The sequence below is a fragment of the Lissotriton vulgaris genome, chromosome 5, assembly GCF_964263255.1.
Source record: "Lissotriton vulgaris chromosome 5, aLisVul1.2, whole genome shotgun sequence".
Classification (NCBI taxonomy): Eukaryota; Metazoa; Chordata; class Amphibia; order Caudata; family Salamandridae; genus Lissotriton; species Lissotriton vulgaris.
The window spans coordinates 181,026,071-181,053,144 of NC_141693.1; the positions used below are offsets into that span (position 1 = coordinate 181,026,071).

General features: G+C 49.5%; 1 protein-coding gene across 6 annotated transcripts in view; it reads left to right on the top strand.

Annotated features, from left to right (window-relative positions):
* Positions 1-10,861: 10,861 nt before the first annotated feature.
* The window catches only part of AKNA (AT-hook transcription factor), a 282,106-nt gene continuing 265,893 nt past the window's right edge, over positions 10,862-27,074 (top strand). For 5 of the 6 annotated variants that reach the window (XM_086921106.1, XM_086921112.1, XM_086921108.1 and 2 more), the window contains exon 1: positions 10,862-11,528. The gene's annotated coding sequence lies outside the window, so the exon portion shown is untranslated. Of the gene's footprint in view, positions 11,529-21,540; positions 21,602-27,074 lie in introns of those variants that run through there. The other variant, XM_086921107.1, reaches the window with a different exon arrangement.

Consider the following 27,074-nt stretch of genomic DNA (forward strand, 5'->3'; position numbering starts at 1 on the left):
TTGGGGGGGGGAAAACCTTTATTAGTCTTGCAATCAATTACAGGTACGGGCCTACAACCTTCTCGGCCGGCCGCGAAACAGAGTAAGAGTAGAGCAAGCAATGCAGAGAGTCAGAACAATGCAAAAGCCGGGACGATACGTATACCAGGAGACAACGTGTGGGCAAACGATCCGGTCCGAAGTCAGGATTACAGAGGTTCATTTTTAAAATATGTAAGAACTGAAAAAGTGCCATACAATCACACGTGGTCCTGCAATACAGCGTGCAAATCAGGATATCTACAATTAGTATAAATACAGACGAAGTAGTGGTGTAGGGCACACAAATCAGGAGAAGCGTAGGCACAAATCCGGTGGATAAACCCTAACCCCACCTCTCAAAACAATACACGTTACAGGAACCATGAATGAAGACGACACTATAAAAAAGGAAAAAAGACTAAAGGGCCATGGGAACAAAGAACGAGCAAACCCCACCCTCCTACCCCCACCCTGCACACCCGCGGAAGGTCAAGGCCTACCCCCCCCCAGCCGCGTGCCTGTTGCCCTATTGGAACCCGAAATTTAGAAAAGAAAAAGAGAAAAGACAAGAAACATAGGTGGAGGAGGGCCCTCAAAGTCGCCGCCCGGACCCGCCCATCACCCCTGCACATGGGGAAGATCCAGAAACAGAATAGAGCATCATGGAGAACATCAAGAACCAACCACATCAGTAATACAATCCCAGCAACACACCCAAAGCACCGTCAGTTAACATAAGGGCCACCGAAACCTAAAATGCATCATCCCTGGCCCCGTCTAGCAACGGAACCATCAAATGACCCCTTGACAATCGATATACAGTACTTTTTGGAGGATCTGGAGGATCCGAGCAAATCGGGCCCGAGCAACGCCAAGAAAAGGTTCAGCAGCTCGAGTCCATCAGGACGCGTGCAGCTGAAATCCAAGGGCGTCGGTACCAAGCCCGCGGGTGTCACAAAGTCCAAGCACAGTAATACCATCCATGAAGAGGAAATCCCACAGTCCGGCAAGTGCCGCGGTGTTGTCGGGACGGCCCGAGTGGAAGAACAGCGTCGCGTCCCTAGACTCAAGCTAAGCACGCGTCCCAAAGAGTCACTCACGCGCACAACCGCACTGTCCAGGGAGGACGCAGTGACCAGGTCTCTCGGCAGTTCCAAAAACCCAGGCGGGGCCAGAGTCCTCCCCAAGGAAGTAGATACGGGCACGTCGGCACTCCATTGGAACCGGACCACGTCCTTACAGGGCGGTAAAACCGCAATGGCGGCCATTCTTCGATCCAGGTCACAGGCATTGCAAATCAGGGTCTCGCGTAGATCCGTTAGGGCGGCCAAGACATCCTTGGGTGTGGGCTCCATTGTGCGCTGCCAGTACCCCAGCTCCGCGCCTACGGCAGCCGTCCGACCGGGAAGTGGTCCGTGAGGGAGGGTGTCAGCCGCCATCTTTGTCAGTTCGGCCCCGTCCCTCTGCACCTGACTGTATGGGCCGGCCCCGGCACAGAGCGCCCCTAAATGTATGCCCGGAGCACTAAGTTATGAGGCGGGTTCCCCAGGGAGAGTCACCAAAAGGCTAAACAAAAGACCCTACCACTCCCTGGGGGCTGCCCGCCTGTCTCGGGGCGATCTTTGGTTATGTCCGGGAGCAGAGTTTGAAGAGGGGGGCCAGGCTCCACACACCCCCCTCGACTCCAGTATGCCTCACAGGCCCCCAAGGCTCTTCAATAAGTGACCGGGCAGATGCTGCCGTCAGCGGCACTTCAAGACACGACACCCTCCGACCGACTCCCCACCACCAGAGGCGGCTGCTGTTGTTGCAGTCGCGGCCGGCTGCCTGTTGCAATTGACACCCCGGCTTGGTCACCGCACGGGCCGCAGAGCAGTGGGTGGGAAATTCTCCGGATTCACAGCACGCAGGAGTCTCAGGAGCAGGCGGTAAGTGAACGCTCTCTTTCATTTATCCAAATACACCTTCGTAGTTCAGAACGAACAGCAGGATGGGCGTGCAGGGCGAGAGGGCTCACGGAGCCGAGCGGCTATGCGACCATTTCGGATGCTGGCTTGGCTCCTCCCCCGAGTCCGACCCTTTTTAATGTGTACATGTCCCCCCTTGAGAAGATAGTCGCTCCTTTTGGGATTAAGCTATTAACCTATGCGGACGACACCCAGCTGGTGGTATCCCTCAGCCAGCAGGACCACCCCTCCACTAATCTCTACACCTGTCTTGGCGATATAACCAAATGGATGGACAAGTCCCACCTTAGGCTCAACAGCGAAAAGACAAAGATCATGATCTTAGGCAACCAGTCACACTTTTGCCCAGAGTCCCTGTGGCCTCCCTGCATGGGCATACCCCCCACCCCCAAACATGAAATTAAGAGTTTGGGGATCTGGCTGGACGAGGGCCTTAACTTTTTCAGTCAAGCTAGGAAAACTGCCGGAATCTGCTACGGTCTTTTATGAACATCCAGAAAAATTCTCCCTCTACTTCCTACACACGCCCAAAAACTTCTGATTCAGGGCCTTGTGGTGTCCCGTCTGGACTATGGCAATGCCTTATATCTAGGGGCCCCTAACAAGGTGTTGGCAAAACTTCAAACAGTGCAAAATACTGCCTTCTCACGGGGACACACAATCGCTGTTCAGCTAAACCAGCCCTTAAATCACTACACTGGCTGCCCATCCAAGAAAGGATGCATTTTAAAGCTCTTTGCACCACACATAAAATCTTGCATAGAAAGGCCCCACCCATCTTAAACTACAGAACTAACAGAACTCTTCGTTCTTCACACTCAAATCTGGCATCAGTACCCAGAATTAGGAAAGCCCGCTCTGGAGGCCGACTATTCTCCTACAATGCCTCTAAGTTGTGGAATACACTCCCCCCAGACATCCGGGGTCAGCCCAACCTTCTTTCATTCCGCAAATCACTTAAGACCTGGCTGTTTTCCTAAATTTCTTCTTCCTCAACTCTCGTCTGTCTTATCACTAGCGCTGGGACGCTCACGGGCAGCCATGCGCTCTATAAATCTTTAAAATAAATAAAATAAATAAATAAAAGCGTGCACATCTTTTTGACTTTGTGGAATGGGTATTGTAACAATGGTACTAATGCACTCTGGGGTCAACCTCCTGCCCTCCTTTGACAGTAGGTGACCTAAATTGGTGACCTTCTGTCAACAATATACTGACATTAAGAAAGAGAAACCTTACGTCCATCATGGGCCAAATGCAACAACAATTTGACTGTACTATCTTTGCAACCTTGTTCCGTATCAGAAGCTATATGTAGATCATCCGGTATACAACGTTTACAACGAAGTTTTTACCACGCACTACCACTACAACGCAGGCATTACCACGCATACCATTACAACGCAATGCGCTGGGGGGCGCTCTAGGATAGGAAATAAGTATAATTTTATATCCAACACCTTCCCTAGTGTACACGGGGACTGGAGTTGGAATATAAAATTATACTTACCACTATCCAGCACCTCTAAGCGCTATGCGTTGTAACGGTATGCGTTGTAAATACCGCGTTGTAAAGGTATGCGTGGTAAAAGTATGCGTTGTAACATCATACATCCAGATCATCCACATACTACACCAATACATTACCTGAGGAAAACAGTAAGGAATCCAACTGACCTTTTAATGCTTGACTATAAATACTAGGACTCTCTGTATAGCCCTGAGGAGCGCGACAGTATAAAACTATTACTACCCAGTGTGAACCCAAACAAATATCTACTGTCTGGGTGGATAGGAATACTAAAGAAAGCATGTTTCAAATCAATAACAGAAAAGAATTTAGCAGTAGAAGGAATTATCATCAAAAGCGTACAGATATCAGGAACCACTGAGAACTGTGGAACTACTATTTTATTAACCTCATGCGAATCAATCTCAAAATGGTAAACATTATCATTGTCTTCAGAGGAGCCTGGGGTGGCCTTTTAAGAATCGGAAGAATAGGACTATTACAAACATTGGCAGACATTTCTTCAACTACTCCCTTTTGTATCAAATCCTGAATAATCTGAAGAAGAGCCTGTTTTCCCACCTAAGGTATTTTATACTGGGGAATGCAAGGCAAAATAACATGATCCTTAACCTATATAGAAACTGGTGGTATATGCCACATCCCTTCATCCCTGTCAACTGTTGCCCATAGAGTGGGTGGTACTTCAGCAAATTCATCTGGAAGGGGTGCATCCTGAGACAAACACTGTTTAGTACTCACATTCTGACGCATAGTAATATAGACACCTGCAGGGGAGCAATAGATAGTAGCATGCAACTTCATCAACAAATCCATCCCATCAAATTTTCACACAATTGGATGTAAACAAAAACAAAAATTCCACAGTGAAAGGACCAACAGTCAATGCAAGGGGGCGTGAAATGGGGCTTACAGCCAGTATACCTGAAAAACCTACTGAAACATTATTGTTGCAAGACAGAGCCGCCCCAGGGACCAAATGTCCGGAAACAGAACTCTTTGTCACACCCGTGTCCACCAAAATGTCCTTAGTCGAGCCTTGCAAATCCACTGTGATGTAAGGACCATGCTCATCTACAGGTATCTGAACTGGTCCTCTCACCCTGTCCCTGGCTGTCCTAGCTGTAAGACAAACCTGTCACCTCATCCATATCGTAATCATCATGATAATACTGTCCATCACGAAGGTCATCAAAGTAATTATTATCAGAGCGACCCTTTCGGTCATGTCTAACAATCACACCCATGTTTATATTAAAGAGGTCACCAAGTCGCGTGTTTATTGATTTATCCTTCAGTCCTCAGTTCATGCACTAAATGTTCATAACATCCCTTTTCGTTAGCGTTGTTTCAATTTAATTTCATGGTCCGTCACCCCTTATTTTTTTGTGTCACCTCGTGGGGCAGGAGACATTCTTGGACTACAACATTGTGTCTTCTTCGTTATTTCAGACTAAATAAACCTTCCCTGAAGAAGGGCTCGGGGATTCGTAATTCACAAGTATGCATGGATCTTAATGTACTGATGTGAAATGTAATTTGAAGAACAGAGATGCAATTTATGTTGGATGGAACCATTGTGACGTAACAATGATGATGAATTAAATTACAAGACAGTTGAATCTGGAAGAAACATACAGTCTACTGTATTTACTCACCAAATAATATATACTTGTTTCGAGGATTACTTTTAGAGACATTGTCTCAAAGGAGTGCCGGTTGGGAATGCTGTTATTAATTTAACAGTGCAAGTTTTAGTTAAACTTGCAAATCACACAGTGTAAGACAGACTGCCTCAAAACGAGCAAAAAGGTTTCAGATAAAATGATGCTTCCAAAATATAGATTTTAGTAATGCCCAGACTGTACGTAATGCATTTTTATATAGATGTCTCTTAAAAGATAGCACTTCACAGCTCAGTTGCGAACTCTGTTACACTACTACTCCAAAGAATTCATCTTTGTCATCCCAAAGCTTTAGGTGATTCCATCAATTAAAGCGGTTACCGACCCTAATGCACCCTCTCCATTTGCAGAGCAACTAATTGTGCACATTTGCATTTCTTTCAGGCAGCAAGCACCCTGGCAGGAAGGCTTGATGATTTTTTCGATGTCTGCTCGCCTTTAGTTCCACAGCACAGGAGACTCCGTGAATCACACTTCAGCTGAAGCATTGGAACTATCAGCATTAACCGTCCCAGGACAGTTGTCTTTTTTTCAAAAAGTAGGGGAAAGGTTTTATATAAATTTAAAAAGTATGAGCACTTCGTACCCCTCCCACCCCACTCACTTCGATCACTGCATGAGGAGATTAAGTGATTTGCCCAGAATCACAGAATGATGAGGCGATGCAGAGACTCGAGCCGGGATCCCCATGGCAGTAGCTCTGGCCATAATGCCACATCCTGGGTAAAAGGGGTGGCAGGCAGAAACCATATGAAATGGTGGCTCGTTATTGGCTCGATGTTCTAACAGGCTTTGAGTTGAGCCAGAACCAGTCTTCAGGCTCGCCCACCTCTAGATCAAAGCATAAGTACACATTTGTGACTGCCACTGTGTAATATATTGTTTTCAAAATATGTAGATGTGTACTTAATAGAAAATCCATAATTATTTCTATATACTTACCTTTACAATATTCTAGTAGCCAATGTGTTTGCCATGATACTCTGGCACCGCAGAGTGATATTTCGGTGCTCGATATTCTGACATACAAAAATGGATTTTGTATTGGTGCTGAGATTCAGGAGAGAGTACCCTTCTATGCATGCTGGGATCACTGATGCATGAGATCCTGTTCTGGGGTCAGAGAGAGGGTGCCCATCTGTGCTTGGTGGGATCACTGGTGCTGAGATCCTGTCCCAGGGTCGGGGAGAGGGTACTCTTCTGTGCTCGATGGGATAATTGGAACTGAGATCTTGTCATGGGTTTTGTGCTTGTCTAGGTCGGGAAGAGGGTACCCTTCTGTGCTCAGTGGCATCAATGGGGCTGAGATCCTGGGGACGGGGAGTGGCTACCCTCCTGTGCGTGTGGGATCATTGGTCCTGAGATCCTGTCCTGGGGTCTGGGTGAGGGTGCCCTTCTGTTCTTGGTGGGGTTATTGGTGCCCATGGGCATGGAGAGAGAGTACTTTTCTGTACTCAATGGGATCATCTGTGCTGAGATTCTGGGATCGAAGAGAGGCTTTCCTTCTGTTCTCTGTGGGATCATTGGTGCTGAGATCCTTTCCTGGGCATGGAAAGAGGGTACCCTTCTGTGCTTGGTTGCAACATTGGTGCTGAGATCCTGTCCTGGGGTCAGGGAAAGGGTACTCTTCTGTGCTCGGTGGGATCATTGTTGCTGAGATCTTGTCCTGAGATAGAGGAGGGTACCATGCTCTACTTGGTTGGGTCATTGGTGCCAAGATCCTGTCCTGGGGTCGCGGAGAGGGTATCCTTCTGTGCTCAGTGGGATCGCTGGTGGCAAGATCCTGGGGTTGGGGAGAAGGTACCGTTCTGTGGTCGTTGGGATCATGGTTGCTGGGATCTGGTCCTGGGGTCAGAGAGAGGGTACATTTTTGTGCTTGGTGGGGTCATCGGTGCCAAGATCCTGTCCCGAGGTCGTGGAGAGGGTACCCTTCTGTGCGTAGTAGGACCACTGGGGCTGAGATCCTGTCTGGGTCGGGGAGAGAGTACCCTTCTGCGCTTGGTGAGATAATTAGTGCTGAGATTCTGGGGTCGAAGAGAGGGTACCCTTCGGTTCTCGGTGGAATCACCGTGCTGAGATCCTGTTCTGGGGTCAGAGAGAGGGTATCCTGTGCTCGGTGGGATCATTGCTGCTGAGATCCTGGGGTTGGGGAGAAGGTACCCTTCTGTGCTCGGTGGGATCACTGGTGTGCAGATCGTCTTGTGGCGGGGTACCTTACTGTCCTTTTTTTTGCAGATTTATATAGCGCAAACTCGACCAGAAGGTATTGGAGCACTTTACATGAGCACCAGATAGGTAACACAATGACACATTAATTTTTTGGTAGGCACAGGGAGATTAAGTGATTTGCCCAGAGGAGTCGACCTAGAGCAGAGCTTTCCAAACTGTGTGTCCCGACACAGTATTGTGTCGCCTGCAAGTGGTGGGTGTGTCGCAGGATGAGGCACTTAGCACATAACTGCTAATTAGGAGGCATTCCTTTGAAAGAGTGTCTCAGAGTCAGCCACAGCAGCGCAGATTCCGAGACACTCTGCTCGGGGGGGGGGGGGGGGAGATTCATATCAAAGCCCAAATAACAAGTAAATGGTCCCTTAAAGACTTGCGTAGTACTCGGGTGCAGCTGTGTGTGCCCTGGAAGCTGGGGTGAGCCAAGGTGCCAGAGGGTGACGGGCAGAGGGAGGGAGGGAGACAGTGAGATAGAGGGAGGAAGACAGGGAGAGAGAGGGAAACAGAGAGAGGGAGACAGGGACAGGTAGGGAGACAGAGGGCGGATACAGAGGGATTGTGACAGAGGGAAGGATACAGAGAGAAGAATACAAGGGAGACAGAGAGGGAGACAGACAGAGGGAGGAAGACAGAGGGAGGTAGGGAGATAGACAAGAGACAGACGGAGGGAGGGAGACAGAAGGAGAGAGAGGGAGGGAGACAGAGGGAGAAAGAGAGAGAGGGAGACAAACAGAGGGAGGGAGAGAGAGGTAGAGAAAGGGGGAGAGAAATAGAGAGGGAGGGAGACTGCGAGAGACGAAGGGAGAAAGAAGAGGGAGGGAAACACAGAGAGACCGAGATGCAGACAGAGATGGGGACAGACAGAGACAAATAGAGGCAGAGACAGGGGCAGTCAGACAGAGGCAGAGACAGACAGAGACTGAGAGGGAGACAGAGGGAGGGAAACAGGGACAGGCAGACAGATAGAGGCAGAGACAGGGACAGACAGTGGCAGAGACTGAGACAGACAGAGAGGCAGAGAGGGAGAGGGAGGCAGAGGGAGTGAGAGAGAGGGAGACAGAGAGACAGAGGGTGACAGAGGGATGGAGAAGGAGGGAGACAGAGAGGGAGACAGAGAGAGCAGGGCCGGCTCTAGGCTCATGGTGGCCCTGGGCAAAGGAGCGTAGGTAGGGGGCCCGGAAGAGGTGGTCCGGGCGGGGCGGAGCGCCCAGGCCAGTAAAGAGGGGAGGGGGTCAGGGTGTTTAGTAGTGGAACAGAGCCGGAGGCCGCCAAATCCCTGCCAGGGGCCACCACGCAAATATGTATCCATCCTCAGAGGATTAATATATTAAGGATATATATTGGCGTGGTGGCCCCTGAGGTTTGGTGGCCCTGTGCAGGTGCACAGTTTGCACATGCCTAGAGCCGGCCCTGGAGAGAGGGAGGCAGAGAGAGGGAGACATAGAGAGTGAGACAGAGGGAGGGAGGGGGAGGGGGAGGGAGGGAGACATAGAGAGTGAGACAGAGGGAGGGAGGGGAGGGAGGGAGACAGTCAGGGGGAGGCATAGGGAAGCAGAGGGAGACAGACAGAGGAAGGGAGGCAGAGGGAGACAGTCAGGGGGAGGCAGAGGGAAGGAGAGGGAGACAGACAGAGGGAGGGAGGCAGAGGGAGACAGTCTGGGGGAGGCAGAGGGAGGGAGGCAGAGGGAGACAGTCAGGGGGAGACAGAGGGAAGGAGAGGGAGACAAATAGGGGGAGGCAGAGGGAAAGAGAGGGAGACAGTCAGGGCGAGGGAGGCAGAGGGAAAGAGAGGGAGACAGACAGAGGGAGGGAGGCAGAGGGAAGGAGAGGGAGACAGTCAGGGGGAGGCAGAGGGAGACAGTCAGGGGGAAGCAGAGGGAGACAGTCAGGGGGAGGCAGAGGGAGACAGTCAGGGGGAGGCAGAGGGAGACAGTCAGGGGGATGCAGAGGCAAGGAGAGGGAGACAGTCAGGGGGAGACAGTCAGGCAGTCAGGGGGATACAGAGGGAGACAGTCAGGGCGAGGCAAAGGGAAGGAGGGGGGACGTCAGGGGGAGGCAGAGGGAAGGAGAGGGAGACAGACAGGGGGAGGTAGAGGGAAGGAGAGAGAGACAGTCCGGGGAGGCAGAGGGAAGGAGAGGGAGACAGACAGGGGGAGGCAGAGGGAAGGAGAGGGAGACAGATAGGGGGAGACAGAGGGTGGGAGACAGACAGGGGAGACAGAGGGTGGGAGACAGAGGTTGGGAGACAGAGAGCGACATACAGACAGAGACAGAGGAAGCGAGACAGACAGAGGGAGGGGGTAGACAGACAGAGGGAGACAGACAGACAGGGAGAGAGAGAGAGGGAGACAGAGGGAGATAGAGAGAGGGAGACAGAGGGAGGGAGACAGAGTGAGAGACAGAGGAAGGGAGACAGAGGGAGTGAGACAGAAGGCAACAGACAGAGGGAGAGAGACAGAGGAAGCGAGGCAGACAGAGAGAGGTAGACAGATAGAGGGAGAGCGACAGACAGAGACAGACAGAGGGAGACCGACAGACAGAGGGAGACAGACAGACAGAGAAAGACAGACAGAGACAGACAGAGGGAGAGAGAGGAAGGGAGAGAGAGGGGGAGGGAGACAGAGGAAGAGAGAGGGAGGGAGACATAGGGAGAGGGAGGGAGACAAAGGGAGGGAGACAAAGGGAGGGAAACAGAGGGAGGGTGACAGTTACAGAGAGAGAGAGGGAGAGAGAGAGGGAGACAGGCAGAGTGAGTGAGAACCCCCCCCCCCCCCCTCCCCAGAACCACCCTTAAGTATTCTGGGCTCGCTACGTTACGTTCTGCTTGCTACACTGCCTTACTGTGTGCCAAAATGATGCATCTCCAAAAAGTGAGACCCACCATACAAAGTTTGGAAAGCTGTGACCTAGAGGCTCGAACGTTGGTTTCCTATCTCCAAAGTCGGTAATCAAGCCGTGAGTTGGTGGTTCGGATCATGCTTTGAGGGTGAACCGTTGGAAGTCTAGTGCTGGGGGATAGAGGACCCATCAGTGCTCGGTCGGCTCTGATCTTGTCCTGTGCTGTAATTATGCGCACGCGAACAGCTCCTTCCACGTGGCTGCTGGAGGCACGGGGTGGACTCCGGGACCAGACGGTGAGATCCCCCCGCTGAGGGAGAGCTGGAAGGTATGATACCCTGTGCTCAGAGGATGCTGACATCAGTAGAGTGCCCGTACTGTGGAACGGAAGACGGGGAGCCGCGACCCATCGACAGAGAAGCGCCAATACTGCCCCTGACCTCCTGTCGCTGCCTCCCCTGTCTCCCAAGGTTCCCTGAAGGGGTTTAAATCTTTGGGGCACGCCCCTGGCCCCTGCCAACCAATCTTGAGCTGCGAACATTGAAAGGGTGTGGTCTCCCCAGTATGTAAACTAAAAGAAACTACAGGAAACTGAAAGGAGGAAGGAAGACGAGGCTGCGTGTGAGGGAGGCGCCGAATCTGAGCAGAACTCAACAGGGCACTGAGGGAGAAGAGACTGCCAGAGCAGAGTACAGGAGAGGCACCGAGGCGTCTGCTGGCACTGAAAGGGGTACAGGAGAGGTACTGTGTACAGGAGAGCCACCGAGGCGTCTACTGCCACTAAGAGGCGAACGGGAGAGACACTGAGGCGTCTACGGCTACTTAAAGGGGTACTGGAGAGGTACCGTGTACAGGAAACCCCCGTGACTGCACTGAGTGAGTACATGGGCTTCTGAGTACACCATGAGAAGCACCGAGGCTTCTAGGAGCACATCTGAGCCACGAGGGCTGAGAGGGGTACAGGAGAGAAACTGATGTGTACCACGGAGTACGGGGAAATCTGCGAGCACCGAGGCTTCAAGGAGCACAACGGAGACACTTTGGTTGACAGGAGACGGACAGGTGATCTACTGCAGGAGGCCGGCTAAGTCCCAGGTGAGCGGGGGCGGAAAGAATAGACAAGCTGCAGAATGGGGCACTCCGGGGTGCAGCCGGCAACTAAGCAGCGAAGGTCAAATAAGACACCTCACTGGGCCGATTAATGCAGTTCATGACGGTCAGAAGTGTGCACCCCCGGTGGATTCACCTGGAGCTGATACCGTGAGTATTATGAAGTTCAGCCTACACTGGAGTGCAGTGCTGCGAGATTGCAATATGGTGAGCAAGCGCAATGTGATGAAACCCACCATGGCTGAAAACAAGCTGTATTGTGAGAGCATCGGGTAGCACTAGACTGCGATCTAAATTATAATTTCTGGTGTCTCACTCGACAACGGGTTGTCATTCTAGGAAATACGTCATCACTTTGTTCACATGGCTATTAAATATAATGGGGTATCCCAGTAACCCTCAGAACATGAGTCCTAAAGTTAAACAAAAAATAGTGGTTCTGTCGGGTGTAGAGCAATTTCTTTGCTTTGCTATACATATAAATATCCTTTACGTATTTCAAAAAGTGACATTGAATGTACGATATGTAAGGACACACAACATACCTTTTTAAATTTGAAATATTTTTCTTATTATAAGTATCTTGCATGTATCAATCAATAGACAGATGGCTATCCGAGACAAAAGTGACGTAAAATCACATTCAAAGTGGAATGCTTTAGTGACTGCTAGTGACAAGTGATGGCCGTGCTATAAAGAGAAAGTGAGGAATAACATATTAACATACACGTATACGAAACATAAATTATCATCAGTCTTTTTTTTATTATTTCCTTTCTTGTGTTGTAACTTATCATGGATGGATTGATATACACAACGTCGACGTTTCGACCCTAAGATGTGGTGCAGTCTTAATTGCCTCCGGAACGGGTCTTCATCAGGACAGGGGAAATGATGGACAGCCTGAGAGCTTGAAAAGCTAGAGGTATCTTCTGAAGCTTTTGAGGAAAGGGTGTCAGACGACACCTTTCTAGTGATATCCTTAATGGCCATTCATTGCCGCATCAAGACTGAATTAGACGTCCACGGAAAAGTCCTCAAGTGATCGCTACGGCGGCACATCCCCAATTTCTCCACCGGCTGGTGAAGAAATTTCGCATTAATTGCATCAGATTTCCCTGAATAAGGATACCACTAGAAAGGTGTTGGCTGACACCCTTTCCTCAAAAGCTTCAGAAGATACCTCTAGCTTTTCAAGTTCTCAGGCTGTCCTTCATTTCCCCTGTCCTGATGAAGACCCGTTCCGGAGGAAATTAAGACTGCACCACATCTTAGGGTCGAAACGTCGACGTTGTGTATATCAATCCGTCCATGATAAGTTACAACTCAAGAAAGGAAAATAATTTAGTTTGTTGTGACTATTGATTTAAAAAAATGGACTGATGATAATTTATGTTTCGTATACGTGTATGTTATTATGTTATTCCTCACTATCTCTGTATAGCACGACCATCACTTGTCACTAGCAGTCACTAAAGCATTCCACTTTGAATGTGATTTTATGTCACTTTTGTCTCGGATAGCCATGTGTCTATTGATTGATACATGCAAGATACTTATAATAAGAAAAATCTTTCGAATTTAAAAGGTGTGTTGTGTGTCCTTACATATCGTACATTCAATGTCACTTTTTGAAATACGTAAAGGATATTTATATGTATAGCAAAGCAAAGAAATCGCTCTACACCCGACAGAACAACTTTGTTCACATGGCTGACATTTATTAGGAGCGCCTAGAAGCAGATTGAGAATTGGTATTCGTGCTTTGTGAAGAATGGCGATTAATAATTATTTTCCGGACTGTTGGGCCGGGGTGAGATGCGGCAGATGGCCGCTTTCACGTTGCTGTTTAATCCTCCACCCGCCATCAACACAGAGGCGGCAGGAGCTGGGTCCGCGCCGGGGTGCTCTGTGCTTGGGCAGTGGGAGGTTGAAGGACTGGTTGACTTTCTGCCTGTGTCTGGCTTGTCGGGGGTAGTTGAAAGAGAAGCCCCTTCCCAAGCCAGCACAGGGCAGGAAGGCCACACCCACCCCTGGTGCTATTTGTATCCAGGCCGAGAACAGAGCAGCACGGGAAGCCAGGACCCTCTACCTCACTGTCCAAGCCAGGCATAGAGAAGCAAGGGGGCAGCAAGAGACAGCTACTACCCCCCCACACCGCGCGCAGAGCAACAGGTGCAGCAACCCCTCCTGCCACCCACTGCCCTTGTCAGGCACCCAGCATCAAAGGGACAGTAAGCCCTCCTGCCACCCACTCACCATGTCAGATACTGAGCAGCAAAGGGACAGTAACCCCCCCCCCCCCCCCGCCTCCCACTGCCCATTTCAAGCACTGAGCATCAAAGAGACAGCACCCCCCCCCCCCCCCCGTTAACTGCCCAGTTCAAGCATTGAGCAGCAAAGGGGCAGTAAACCCTCCTGCCTCCCACACACCATGTCAGATACCGATCAGCAAAGGGGCAGTAAACTCTCCTGCCTCTCCATCCCCATGTGAAGCACAAAGGAGCAACGCCACATTAACCCCGCCCGCCCCCACATACCAAAGTGTATACAGATAAAGTTGCAACCCCCACCTCACCCTTCCTACTCGGGTGCAGCAGGTGTAGTGCACCAGGGTCCAGAGTCCGGAGAGGCCCATTGAAATCTGAGAAGACTGTGTTTTGCTACCTCAACCGCTGTCAAAGGGGGCATTTTCCTTGCTGGCACCAGGGGCCATTGCATCCTTGCAACATCACTAGTCCCCTACCCATGCCACGCTCGGTGCCTACTAGTAATGGGAGCAACAAGCAAGGGCGCACACAACCGACACACGCAGAGAGCAACAAGGTGTCCCTGGGCCCCCTGACAATCCCTGGGGAGCAGGGCTTTACGAGGGATGAAAAAAGTGTGTGTGTGTGGGGGGGGGGGGGGGGGGGGGGGGGGGGAAGGGGGGCTCTCAAGAGGGCGCGGCATATTGCATTAAGGGAGTGGCTTAAAAAACATAAGCTAAAAACCGTGCTTAGCATAGTGTGCCGTCTGACTGGTATGTTGCTATTTCTGTCATTGCATCCAGATATATAATACAGCAGGTAACAGTATACCGACAGCAAGCCAGGACTATTGGCTTTGTCAAAAGTTATTAGTTGCATAAGATGCATAAGTCACTACTATGGCTTTGTTGTTTATAATATTAAAAATGCTTCAGTTCTGAAATTATGAGACTATGAAAGACCTACAACGAGTCTTTTCAAAGTTACATCAAAGGCATTGAAGAGTGTTACTGCTTTTGAGTTAAGATGTTTGTTCACCATAAGGGTGAGGGCCGATAGGAACTCGGCTCAGCGCCTACTTTTTAGAACTACGGGTGCTGAGGGCCGATAGGACCCGGTTCACTTAAATCCCTTCTGGGGAGCCAGGCACTTGCAGCGAGAAGGCAGCTATCGTTCCCTTCCCGAGTCTGGCTTGAGGAATGGTCTGTGTAGGAGGGGCTGGGTGGCTTCCCTTACTGCTCTGTGCACGGTCTGGCGGTTTGGGAGAATGAGCAGGTGGGGTCCCTTGCTCCTCTGCGCCCGGCTTGTGGGGTGGGAGGCAGGCGGCGTTGCTCCCTTGCTGCTGAGCACAGCGTGGCTTGCTTCGGTTACCATGGATACCACGCCTGTTGCTGCCTCGGGCTGCTCGGGGGCTCTGCGTTACACGGGGCTCGGGCTCCAGGCAACGGGCTGGCTGGGGACGGCCGGGGCGGCAGACTGGCGCTCCTCTGCGGAACGAGACCCTGCAAGACCAGATCTCCACCCATGCTTTAGTTTCTGATTCTTACTATTCTTGTCTCTTCTACTCTTCAAATCTTCACCCTGTCATTCTGTACAGTTGTCTAACGTTCTCTTCTTTTCTCGTTTCTACGGTATCCACCCTTTCTTTCTTTCTCTTTTTTTTTCTTCCTTCCCCTTTTCACTGCCTTTCCCCCCCCCTCCATTTCCAATGCCTTTTTTCCATTCACACTTGTTTCACGCCTCACACCTACCCACTAATCCTTTTGGGAATAAGAATCTCTGCCACCGCCCAAAACGACGTCATTATTTTTATCTGCTAAAGTGGAAACTTAGTACAACTGCCTGGCTTTGCGTAGTTCCTAACGCGGGCCGTTTTCCTCCTATTTTAATATATCTGCATATGTAAAAATAAGTTACGCGCGGGTAAAGTTGGCTGCTGGTACTTACATTCCAGATCATGATTTACAAAGTCAGGATTTGCACTCAAACATCACTTATGAATATGGACCTTTAACCCGGTGCACAGATTCCACTGAAGTGGTAGGCATAGGGGAGTGGGTGTCATCAAGGGACTGGCGTGGACGCCCTCAAAGACTATTTGATTGACTGGTAGTCTCAAACCAATTTTCCAACCTAATCCCAATCCAGTTTACACCGAGGTGGCAGAGGTGTAACTGGTGCTGTGACCATATCTTCCCACTCCTTACGACCAGCTTCCCGCCAACTAAAGGTCTGAGTTTAAAATACTTTGCCTCATTCGGAAATCGTTGGCCCACCGTACAATGAGATATTACTCTTACATCTTCCAATTTTATTGATCTATCAGGAATTTATAATTACATTTAAGCCATGGGTCCATACTGTGGAACATCCTGACTACACATCTAAGACTTCAAAGAAGACTCCTTGGACTCAAGATTCACCTCTTCTACTGTATTTGGTTCACACCATAAGAAGTCTGGGGTGCACAGATACTTCGCTGGGTATCCCGGTCTAGTCACACATCTAAATATGGATGGGATGTGTATGGGATTTCTGAGGTTTTCATGAAGCATTGTCTCTGTGCTCACCCCATTAGCTGGTCAAAAAACTTATGAGCAGTCAACTGGATCTAAGCAATACCTTCTTCGTAGGAATCACCGCACACCTCTTTACAGACTTCAGACCAAACAACCATACAGAACGCCACAGCCAGACTCATCCTTGGCCTTCTCTGATGAACCCACTTCACGCTCCACTGGCTCCCCGTACAGAATAGAGGCCAATTCAAGCTGCTGACCTACACACACAAGGCTCTACACAACCAAGGACCTGCCAACATTAACCAACGGCTGAAATTCAACCAACCATCAAGAAGGCTACGCTCCACCTTCCTTTCTCTTGCCCATACTCCCCGCACCTACTGAAGCAGAAGTGGAGGATGCTCCTCCTACATCACAGCAAAGACCTGGAACAGCCTTCCCACGCACCTCCGGACCGTCACCTCACTTCCGGAATTCCGAACGGCCCTCAAGACCTGGCTGTTCGAATAAGCCTCTGGGACCTGCAAGCCCCTGGATACTCTTATCGGATGATTGGCCACGCTTTATAAATCCTGATTGATTGATTGAAAGAACTGAGGCCCTGGAAGCCTAAGGTATTTACCAAGTATAGCAGAATGTAGTCAAACGCCAAAACTCATGTTCAAAAGTACATTTCTTGGCTCCGCAACTGAATTTTTTTGCATTAGATCACATCTCAACACAAACGATGACTTTGATTCCCCTTTAGGAAATGCTTTCAACACAAGCAACACTGAATCATAACTAATCAAAGACACATGCTAATTGCCAGTTTTAGACTAAGGGTTGGGCAAAGTGATGCGAGTACAGGAGAAGTCCTGACATATTGCATTTTGGGACGTGGCGCAAAGGTCCTCGACTATTTTACCCAGTGGCGAAGCAAAGGGCAGGATCTGCCCTGGGTGGTACGAGTTTTGCCGGCAGCAGACTCCCCCCGCTCTTACTCGCAGCCGGCACAAGGCCTAGCTACACCACTGTTTTTGCTTAAGCTATTTAACTCTGCCAACTACATTCGCCTGCAGTTGTTGGTCCATCACACATTAATTGAACATCAAGGCTGCTTAAGACTTCTCAAGCCCTGAGTGCTAGTAGGGAAACTTAATAGCTTCCACTTTTCAACCACGAAATCGCCTTTTCATCCTGCCCAAGGTCTGACACTGCGTATTCTGACAGCCTCAAACCTCCAGGTGCACCGCATCACTGATCTGTCGAGAAGCTCAATTAAAGTCCTGTTCCACAGCGGGAACGCTCATGCTGCAGCACATGGCTCTTTTTAGGGCTGGTGTGAGCCAAGCGCATTTGATTTTTTAAAAATTATAACTATAATCTACTTATAGGGACTCTCAGGCAGTCCTCATCACCCTTTGATCTGTTATTGTCATTCGCATTATTCTTCCGCCCAATACAGCATAGCCATTGGCTACATTGACTGTGAGTGATGGCATTCTGCTCTTTCACAAGGTGCACCACCATACACCACCATACACAAAGTAATTCCCATCAAGCTAGAGGCTACAACGGCAGTGTAGTAGGCTGGCTTAGTATATGGTGCACACTTATTTAGGTGAAGCACCTTGCACTAATCCAGACTCCGTATGGTGGTTTTAGTGGTCTTAGACAGCCTTAGAAAGCTCTCTTATGTTGTAGTTGTGGAGAGCAGCCTTCAGGCTTTTCTTGAGGGAGTGTTAAGCAGCTTGTTTTACCAGATCTAATCATGTAGCGTAGGTTAAATGAAAAAGAACCACACAGTGTATAAATAAAAATAGTCCTATATATTACACAACATTCACTAAAACATTGGTATATCTCCTTCTTCAAGATATAAACACAAATGCACAAGAGTACTTCAATTGTAACATGTAAGTAAGCACAATACACAGTGGTCTCCAGGGGAAGACCAAACCATTTACTAACAAAGTGGAATGCGAACTGTGACTGAAGTTGGGACTTGGACCAGGAGACTCAGAAGAGCTGGGGACCCAAGAAACCACACAAGGTAAGTACCCAGGAAACCCACAGAGGCTGTGACCACTCCTTTGGTCGTCCGTGGCAGTGCCTGCGTTTGCCACACCGTGGCGGGCGCATTGAAGAGCGGGGGGTGCTGCCGATTGACGCCCGAGACAGCAGGTAAGAGCGGGGGGAGACCTTTGCCCCCAAAACTTGTGACGCCCGGAGCAGTCCCCTCCCCCTCGGTTACGCCGCAGTGTGCAGAGTGGAAACACCAGCCGCATACTCAATAGAAGTCACGAAGAAAGTCACGCTTGCAGTTTTGAAGAAGAAGGACCCTTCCCAATGGACCCTGAAGAAACCCAGTGGAAGACAGAAGGTTGGAGAGTCAACCCCACCCTTGGATAGGATCCCTATACCAGGGAAGCCAGGTGCATAGGTGCGAATTGATGTCAGAAACCGCCTTAGACCACAATGGAGGACTTCAGTAAAGATGCCACTGACGAAGACTGTGGAAGAGTCCAGAGGAATCCAAGGTTGGATTCTTAAAGAGAAGAACCTGCACGCAGAGGGGGCAGAGTCTATGTCACTGGGGGAAGACAAGGAGGCACAGAAGAGCAACGCCCACCGATGTCGGGAGGTGCAGGAGTGATGACAGTAACCTTGTTGCTGCAGCTGTGAAGGACAGGCAATGCTGAGGAAGGCCAGGAGCAGTGCATGAGCTGAGCCACGTTGGAAGTCGAGAACCAGGGGGTTGGTGTCCGGACGGAGCACCAACAAGACTTTGCAGCTGCAACAGGTGTGGAAAGCAAAGAAGGAGCAATGTTGGGACCACCAAGGTCAAAGGAATTCACCACAAGCAGGAGTCAGAGCAGGCCTGAAAAAGTAGGGAAGCCCACTGAAGTAAGAGAAGATCCTCTGGAGGACCCACAGGCCGAAGGCACAGGAGTCCCAAGAGGACATTGAGCAGCTGGCCAAAGATGAAGGCCCACAGTGCAGAGGATGCATAGAGGATGCTGTACTTGGCAGGAAGAAATGCTGGCTACGGCAGCTTTTTGTAGCCCGAGGATCTTTGGAGTGCAGAGCCAACAAGCTTTGTCAACAGCAAGTCGACGCTGTGAACAGGGGTTTGGTCCCAGCGGTTCCAACGAGGGACACTGGCCTCAAAATTGCAGAGAGGAGAGGACATGCCTTGAGGGAGTAGCAGAACTATCACCTGTTTTTCTGAGCCTTTCAAAGTCTATGGGACATCAGGAGCAGCAGACCTGTCAGCTTCGTTGCGGTGCCTGCAGATGCAGGGGAGTGGCTCCCTCAATCAAAGGGAGATTATTTTGGGTGTCCTTGATGCCCACAGGTCTGTTGAAGATCCTGGAAGTAGCACACACAGACCCCGAAGAAGACTTTCAGAACAGCAAGACCAGGAGCCGCAGAAGCCTTCCTTGATGCAGTCTCGTTTCCAGGCGAAGTCCTGGTGTCCAGACGGTCGAGGAGTGATATGGTTTCAGGCTTGAGTCTTGTCCCACGATATCTGAGGACCCACCCACGGGTAAGTCCTCTTATACCCTAAGAAAGGGGTTAAGGAGACTCGGGGTTCCCTCCTAGAGGAGTGGCCGGACAGAGGGGAGGATACTCCCATGTCCTTTGTCCAGTTCCACACTATAGTGGGATCCAAGAGCTCCCAGTACTGGTTCCAACTTGAGCATGCAAGGAGGGCACTAAATCTACCTTTCAAAGCACGCTGGTGGCGCTGGCAAGCACCCCACCCCAGCCCAATACACTAAGTTCTGTCTAGGAGGTGGTCACACCTCTCTGTGACAGGAAACCTATTGTTCTACCCTCCCCTGCTCGAGCTCAGCTCAGCAGCAGGCGGGTAAAATCGTGTCTGGGGTCGGCAGCAGTACTAGCTTGCTGGCAGATGCTGGAAGGCTGTTACTGGGAGTACTGGGGGCTTCCCGGCGGAGTCCCCCAGTGCATGGAATCATACGCCAACACGGGTATGATTCCAACATGTTTGATACCACCCAGGTTCGGCACCCCACTATACAGGTAGCCTTCGTGTAGTGAAGGATGGCCACCATATGTATCAAAATGGCTGACTGCACTTACAAAGCCTCGAGAATCAACTCTGGAGTTTGTATGGGTGTCCTGCTCATGCAAAGGCACCCACACACCTATAACCCAGCACCCTTCCTTCAAGATTGAAAGGCCTGCCTTAGGGGAGATTTATAGTTTTTAAGTGTACTGACCTCAGATCTAAGAAACGTATCTGTCGTAATTTGTGCTAGCTCCAGCTTACACAGGCTGCAATGGCAGGCCTGGAGTCATAGTTTGAGTGGTCTCTCATGGGTGGCACAATACATGCTGCAGCCCATGGGAGACCTCTGATGTACCTATGCCCTGGGTACCTCAGTACCATACATTAGGGACTTATAGGGGTACACCAGTATAAAATTGTGGAGGTACAGAAGTACTTACCACTGTCAAATTTAGGGAGGAACCACAGTGAGTGGGGTCCTGATTATCAGCATCCCAGTCAGACTAGTCAAAAACATACTGACACCAGGCAAAAGTGGGGGTAACCATGCTAGAAGATCCTACCTTCCTACAGGCAGTGTGTGCTTTTTAATACAAAGTAGTATTTTTGCTTTTCTGCAATTTTTGTATACATTGGTTAGAGCCCTGGAGGTCCAATAATAATACAATTTTGTGAAAGTAATGACGAAACAAAGCACCCATTTCCAAACCAAAAGGCTGCCATACCTATTGGCTTTGTAAAACCTTGTTTTATCCATGTTTTTTTCCCATAAAGCTGGCAAGGTTTATAAAAATGCAAGGTTTTTAGGTCCAGTAATTTGCAACTTCTTATGTACATTTTTAATTCTTGTAATTAAAACCATGCTTGCCATGCAGTCTTTTTATCATGCACAGAATAGTTCCATCCATGTTTTGGCAGACCCTCTGCACTGGAAAAACCAGCGCAGTCTCACAAATCGTACGAGGCCATCTGAGTGCTGGGGTCAGTTATTGCCCTGCCTCCCCTCGTCTGGACCACCCTCCTTTGCGGCCCAACATCTGCCTCCATCGTAGACACCATCAAAGAAGCTGCCAACACGTTTTTTTTCTAATCAAAGAGCCTTCCTTCCATCAGGACCGTTCCCTGTAATCCATCCATACGCCTATTACAGCCGCCCCCACCCCCCCACCACCCGACAAAAAACTCCTGCTTTTGTTACCACCCACCCCAAATTTAATATGTTGCATTTGATGGAGCAAGTGCATCAATTCTGTTCAACAAGTTGAGCAGATAATGCAAAATACAAAACTTGAACCCAGGTGCAAGAACAAGGACACGCCCACGCTCAGCCGAAAGGGGAAGGATGTGGTCACCGCTGTTTTCTTTTAAACGTTGTGCAAGGACTCATTTTGAAAGAAGACACAGGGAGAGAGGGTCCGGAACTTGCTGAAGGTTAGTAACATTTTTCTTGTAACATTTGTTGAAAACGTGATAAGTTTTTCGTTAATTCCTTAAATTTGTATGTCAATTTTCCTGTATAGGAATTTGCGCCACTTTGTCAGTAGGGTAAAGTAAGCCATGTTTGTTAAGTTGTCGACGTTTGCAAAGTTTTAAAATAAGCTAAATTCGCTTTGTGAAGCTGGACTGACTGAAGTGTTTTCATTTTATCCACCCCACTGTCAAGAATCGTGAGGATGTTGTCTAGTGAATGTCAATCTTAAAGGGGGGCTTCCACAATACTTAAGAGAAACCGTTCTCCTTGCCGAGTCCAGCATCTCTTACAATCACCAACAATAGGAATTCTAGAATGTTTGTTTATTTGTAGATGTCAGCTGGGGAATTTGCATTCCACTTTGACGTCTTTTACTATATGGTCCCACAGTGGTCTGTAACATTCGTTAGATGTTGGACCCCCAAGATTCTGAAGCTTGCAGCCTTGGCCCAGAACGCACCTGGGGTGTGGTGTGGGGGAGGGCATGGTGTACATAACATAAATGCTGTAGCTGTGTTCTGGCAGTACGTAAAACATTGACGTGGTTGGTTACATACGGAAGGGGCGGTAGTGCATGGTGTATAAGGAACAAGACCGGTACAGAGTTAATGCAATACGGTGATAATATTACATACTGACTTTATTATATGGTGGTGATTGGGCATGGTGGTGCATTATATTAAGTATTCACTGCCGACTTTTTGTGGCCTGCATCTGACAAGTTTCATTCCTTAGGGAGAATTCACGCTATTAATGTTTCAAGATCAATAAAGAATTAATAATTTGGGTACCAGTATATCCTCTTATTCACAGCACCCCGAAAGGTCAACATAGGTGCTATAAAGTGCTAAATAAAACAGGATTTTGCAATTTCTTTTATTCATACTATTATTATTACTAGTGGAAGTAGTCCTCCTCATTGTAATAGTTGCAGTTTTACCAGGTTGAAGTAACAGTAGTCAGAGAGCAGTGAAAGAGAGTTGCCCGCTCTACTGGGCCTCAAGCCTCCAAAGATGGGCTTTGAGGATAGATTTAAAGGCGGCAAGCAAGGGTGTGGCCAGTGTCTGCTGGCGACGGCCTGCCTGTGGATGGGTCCAAAAAGCTCTAGTGGCAGACATCTAGATGTAGTACCTGGTGGCTTGCCTTTGGAAAGGAGGCTGTGGCTGGCTGAACACACTGTATTTGTTAGTGTCTAGTTTATTAGATAATGAGAGAAACATAGGAGAATTGGGTACTATCCTTAAAGAATGTAGCGGATGCAGTTATTTCAGTTTCTGAGGCGTTTAACATGATGGAGCGGGGTTCGGTTTGTGCCCGGTGACCATCAAGCAGTTGGTGATCCTTGTTTCTAGGTAGGTCATGGGGAGACAGGAAAGATGGAAAAGGGATAAGGATCTCCTTTGCATAAGCAAAAAGGTGGTGTGAAAAGCTAAATGATGAGATGTCATCGATAGGGAAGGCAGAGGTGGAGCGATGGAGAGGGCTTCAGGCTGAAGTTTGGAGAGTGCCAGCTTACGGGCATTGATTCATAGGAGCAACAAGAAAAGACCACAGACCGAGAACCCTAGTTAGCGTGGCTGGTTCCAGCATTAATGTCTCACTCGAACTGTGAAACTGTACATCTGCCATGTGTGCTGCACAAGCAACTATCAAAGCGCGATGCACTAAACTGGAAAGTGAAAGTCGTGAAAGAAAGATCAGGGGATACCGGCATTCCATTGTATCACGAGATTCCAATTCTCATCGTATGCTTGCAAGAGTCTCCATGTCTATGCGGACAGCCTCCCTTATGTAGCACACATAAAACCTGTATTTCTTGTGGGAATTACGAATGAAAGAAACTACCCAACCGTGGCCCCCACCTCTCTTCCCAAACGGCTGTTGATCGCAGAGAGGGGAGGACTGAGGCCAGTTGGTGCCATCATGAGGGCCAAGACCCCGCGGCAATCGAGCGCTTTAAAAATATTCCAGACAGTCAGTCAGTCATAGACCACTTGTATATGAATGTCAGGGTTTATACAGATGTCAGGGTTCATGTATGTCCTTCTTCACCTAAGGCATTCAGTATGCACAAGCTTCCTGACACAGCGACTGTTGGTGTGATCCAGGATAGAAAGCATGGGGCGAGTGGAGGACTGAGGGTGAAGGCGCAGTGAGGACAGGAGAAAGTAACGGCTCACTGAGGTGCACTGAGGTGTCCTCGTAGATCGAGTCCAGGAGAGGCGCTAGGCCACGGTCGATGTGCTCAATGTAGAGAGGGCCCGAGTCACGCAAAGATCTGGTCAGGGCAGAGGGATCAGGATTGTGAACAGGCGAATGGATCGGGCATCACCAGACCAGAGCGTGTCCAATGCAGACCTGTAGAGAGTCACTGATGATGGTGTAAGGATGCGGGTCAAGTGGCCTTACCAGGGTAAAAGAGTGTGCCTAGCATGGGTCCGTGGTGTAGCTGGACCTTTGGTTACCCGTGGCCGTGCGGGAGTGGGGTGCTAGCGATTCCTGTGCTTGACGGCCCGCAGTTAAGAGTGCGCAGCCCCCCCCCCCCCCGCCCCCCCCCCCCCCCGGTTGCTCTGCCACAGGCATGGGTATAAAAGAGAGGGAGAGAAGGGAGAGTGAAGTTCAAGACAGAGGAACCATGGCGGCTGATTTAGTAGGCTGAGGGTGAAGTTGCCAAGATCCGTGAGGGGAGTGGAAGAAAAGTGAATCCAGTTCCATAGCAAGATCTTCCAAGAAGGGCCCGACTGCGCCACGAAGACGGCAGGCAAAACCAATATGCAGAATGAAAAGTGTCAGGGCAGAAAGGTCAATATGTTCAAGAGAAGAGTGAGGGGGTCACGTGGTTAGTTTATTATGGATGAGACGGTTCTGCTACTAAGGAGACCTGTCTCCTCTATTGGCAGCTTTCTGAGGAGTGGGGGGTTATGTATGCCTCTTTGTGTGAGAGGGAGGCTAGTGGTTACTCAGGAGACACAGAGAAAACGTGACCTAGTGTTTACCATCTCCAAATCCTGGCCTTGGCTCACCATCCTGTGGTCCTTGGCAAATCACTTAAGTCCCCCATGCTTTGAGAAACGTGTAATGTCTGCTTCTCATGTAAAACATCTGGTTCTGATGTAGAAACGCCAATGCCCCCTAAAAGTGCAAAAAAATGTTCATAAAGTACAGTTGCAGTGGTGCCAACCATTCACTGTAGCTGCAGATTCTGTTCCATATAATTGTGCTTGTTCGTAGAGAATCCAATCAGTTTATTACACCAGGGGATATGCTTTTGTCCTTTTTGTGTGATTGGCAAGGGTAAGCTGACTAAGCCATGAGGGGAGGTTGCCTGGCAGTGTGGAGGTGGAAGTCTGAGAGAATATGCGATGTTACAATGCCACATATTTCATTGCTGTAGGTAACAACGCGGATGTTACATGGTTCGCGTTGTTACCACGCATGGCATTACAACGCATGTCGTTTCTACGACTTACACTAGATGGCACGCTGGGCTTAGGAATAGTATAAATTACTATTCCTACTCCAGTTAGCGCAACAGCAGGGAATGTGTTGGACTTTAAATCCAGCACATTCCCTGGTGTTGCGCGCTATCTAGCGCAAGTCGTAGAAACGACTTGCGATGTAAAACCATGCGCGGTAACAATCCGGACGATGTTACGTCCGAGTTGTTACCAACGCGTGTGGTACTCACAGCGTTGTAAACGCTGTCTCCTGTCTGAGAGGGAAAATAAACCTGTAAGCTGTAAAGCCTCTGTTTCACTCCATTAAGTAGAGGTTTTCTTTTCAAAAGTACAGCACCGGCTGGACATTGAGGGTGTATTCACTGCCAGAGGCAGCTGCCGGACAACAAAAGTGTGGGGGGAATTGAGGGTAAGGTAATATTTTAAAAACGTGCCTCTCGCTGCCCCGATGGCCGCTTCGTGCTTCACTCCCGGCAGTCTCTGGGAAGGCACAGGCTCCCCAGCCAGTCCAGACGCTGCTCTCTTTCTATGACACCAGTGCCAGGATTGGTCTGAGTGGCCTCATTTGGTGCTCAGACACTGCCTGGGAGCCTGCGGCTTTACTCCAACCTGCCTGTGAACACAGCTGGGTTGGAGAAATAGTAGTGCGCATGTCTGTTTGGCCAGCTTAGGATGGCCGGCCAAACTTACCTGCGCACTTCAAAGTGCCCACCACTCCTGCCTGTCATGGACCTGCCCTGCACGCACCATCAGCCAGAGCCCTTCACAGAGAATTAAAATATGATTGTTTTTAAATCATTTTATTTTTCTGGAGGGACTCTGACCAGTGGGGCAACGCTCCTCCGCCACTATGGAGGAGCCGCCCCTATTTACTGTGTCATCCTGAATCTAACTTTTCTCCCCCACTCCAGCCTCCTGGGGTAGAGTTGACTGCTTTGCCCTCCCTAACGTGAGAGAGCCAGGCACACACACAGCGTAACCTCGCTATCTGAGTGGAGTGTGCTAGTAATGGGATCCCAGGACGGCGCTCGCAGGGGATGCTGTCAGGTAACCTCTGAATGCCCGAGGACACCAGGAAAAGGCCACATGCTATCTTTACTTGGAGAACCAAGACAGCAACATTACTCATAGCTTGCGAGCAGGGCTGTAGCTTCCATTGGTACAGCAGGTGCAGTGGCACCGGGGCCCAGAGACCAGCGAGGGTCACTGAGCCCCTAATATTACTGTATTTTATCATTCAATCAATCAATCAATCATAATACTTGTATAGCGCGCTACTCACCCGGAAGGGTCTCAAGGCGCTTGGGGGAGGGGGGCCGCTACTGCTCGAACAGCCAGGTCTTGAGTTGTCTCCTGAAGGCGAGGTGGTCCTGGGTCAGCCGAAGGTGGATGGGGAGGGAGTCCACGTTCAGACGACCGGTGGGCCACTTCCCTCCTTGCACCAGGGCCCACAGCACGCTGGTACGGTTCTGTCTCCGAGACTCCATCAGTTGTTCTGGAGAGAGCGCGCATTACAACAGATGATGTAACCTGCAGCAGTGATATCATGTCCTTGAATGTTTCCATGTGTGGATTTCTCAGTCAGTCAGCCAGGAACGCTCAACTAAATGTGTTCAATACTTGGAAAGAAACACGTTCCTAAAAGTCACAAATTCCATTTTAAGACACTGTATCAACAGCTAACAAAGCCTGGAGCAACGTTGTGGCTTCGAAGACGAGGCAAGCAAAGAACAGAAAATTGAAATACAGTTTGCAACCATTTTCACACTTTATCGCAGTTTCAAGGACGACTCTCGAATGCGATTTAGTAAAAAATAGTATCATTTTCCAAGTGCTTCCTTCCTTTTTGACAGTTTTTTTTTTTTAAGTTACGCATATGTTTCCCACAGAACAGCCAATCCATTCCCTGCTCAACTTGGGCCTGGAAAATTACCAATAAGCACACGTGTTCGGCTCTAGCGTCTACGTGGGGTGA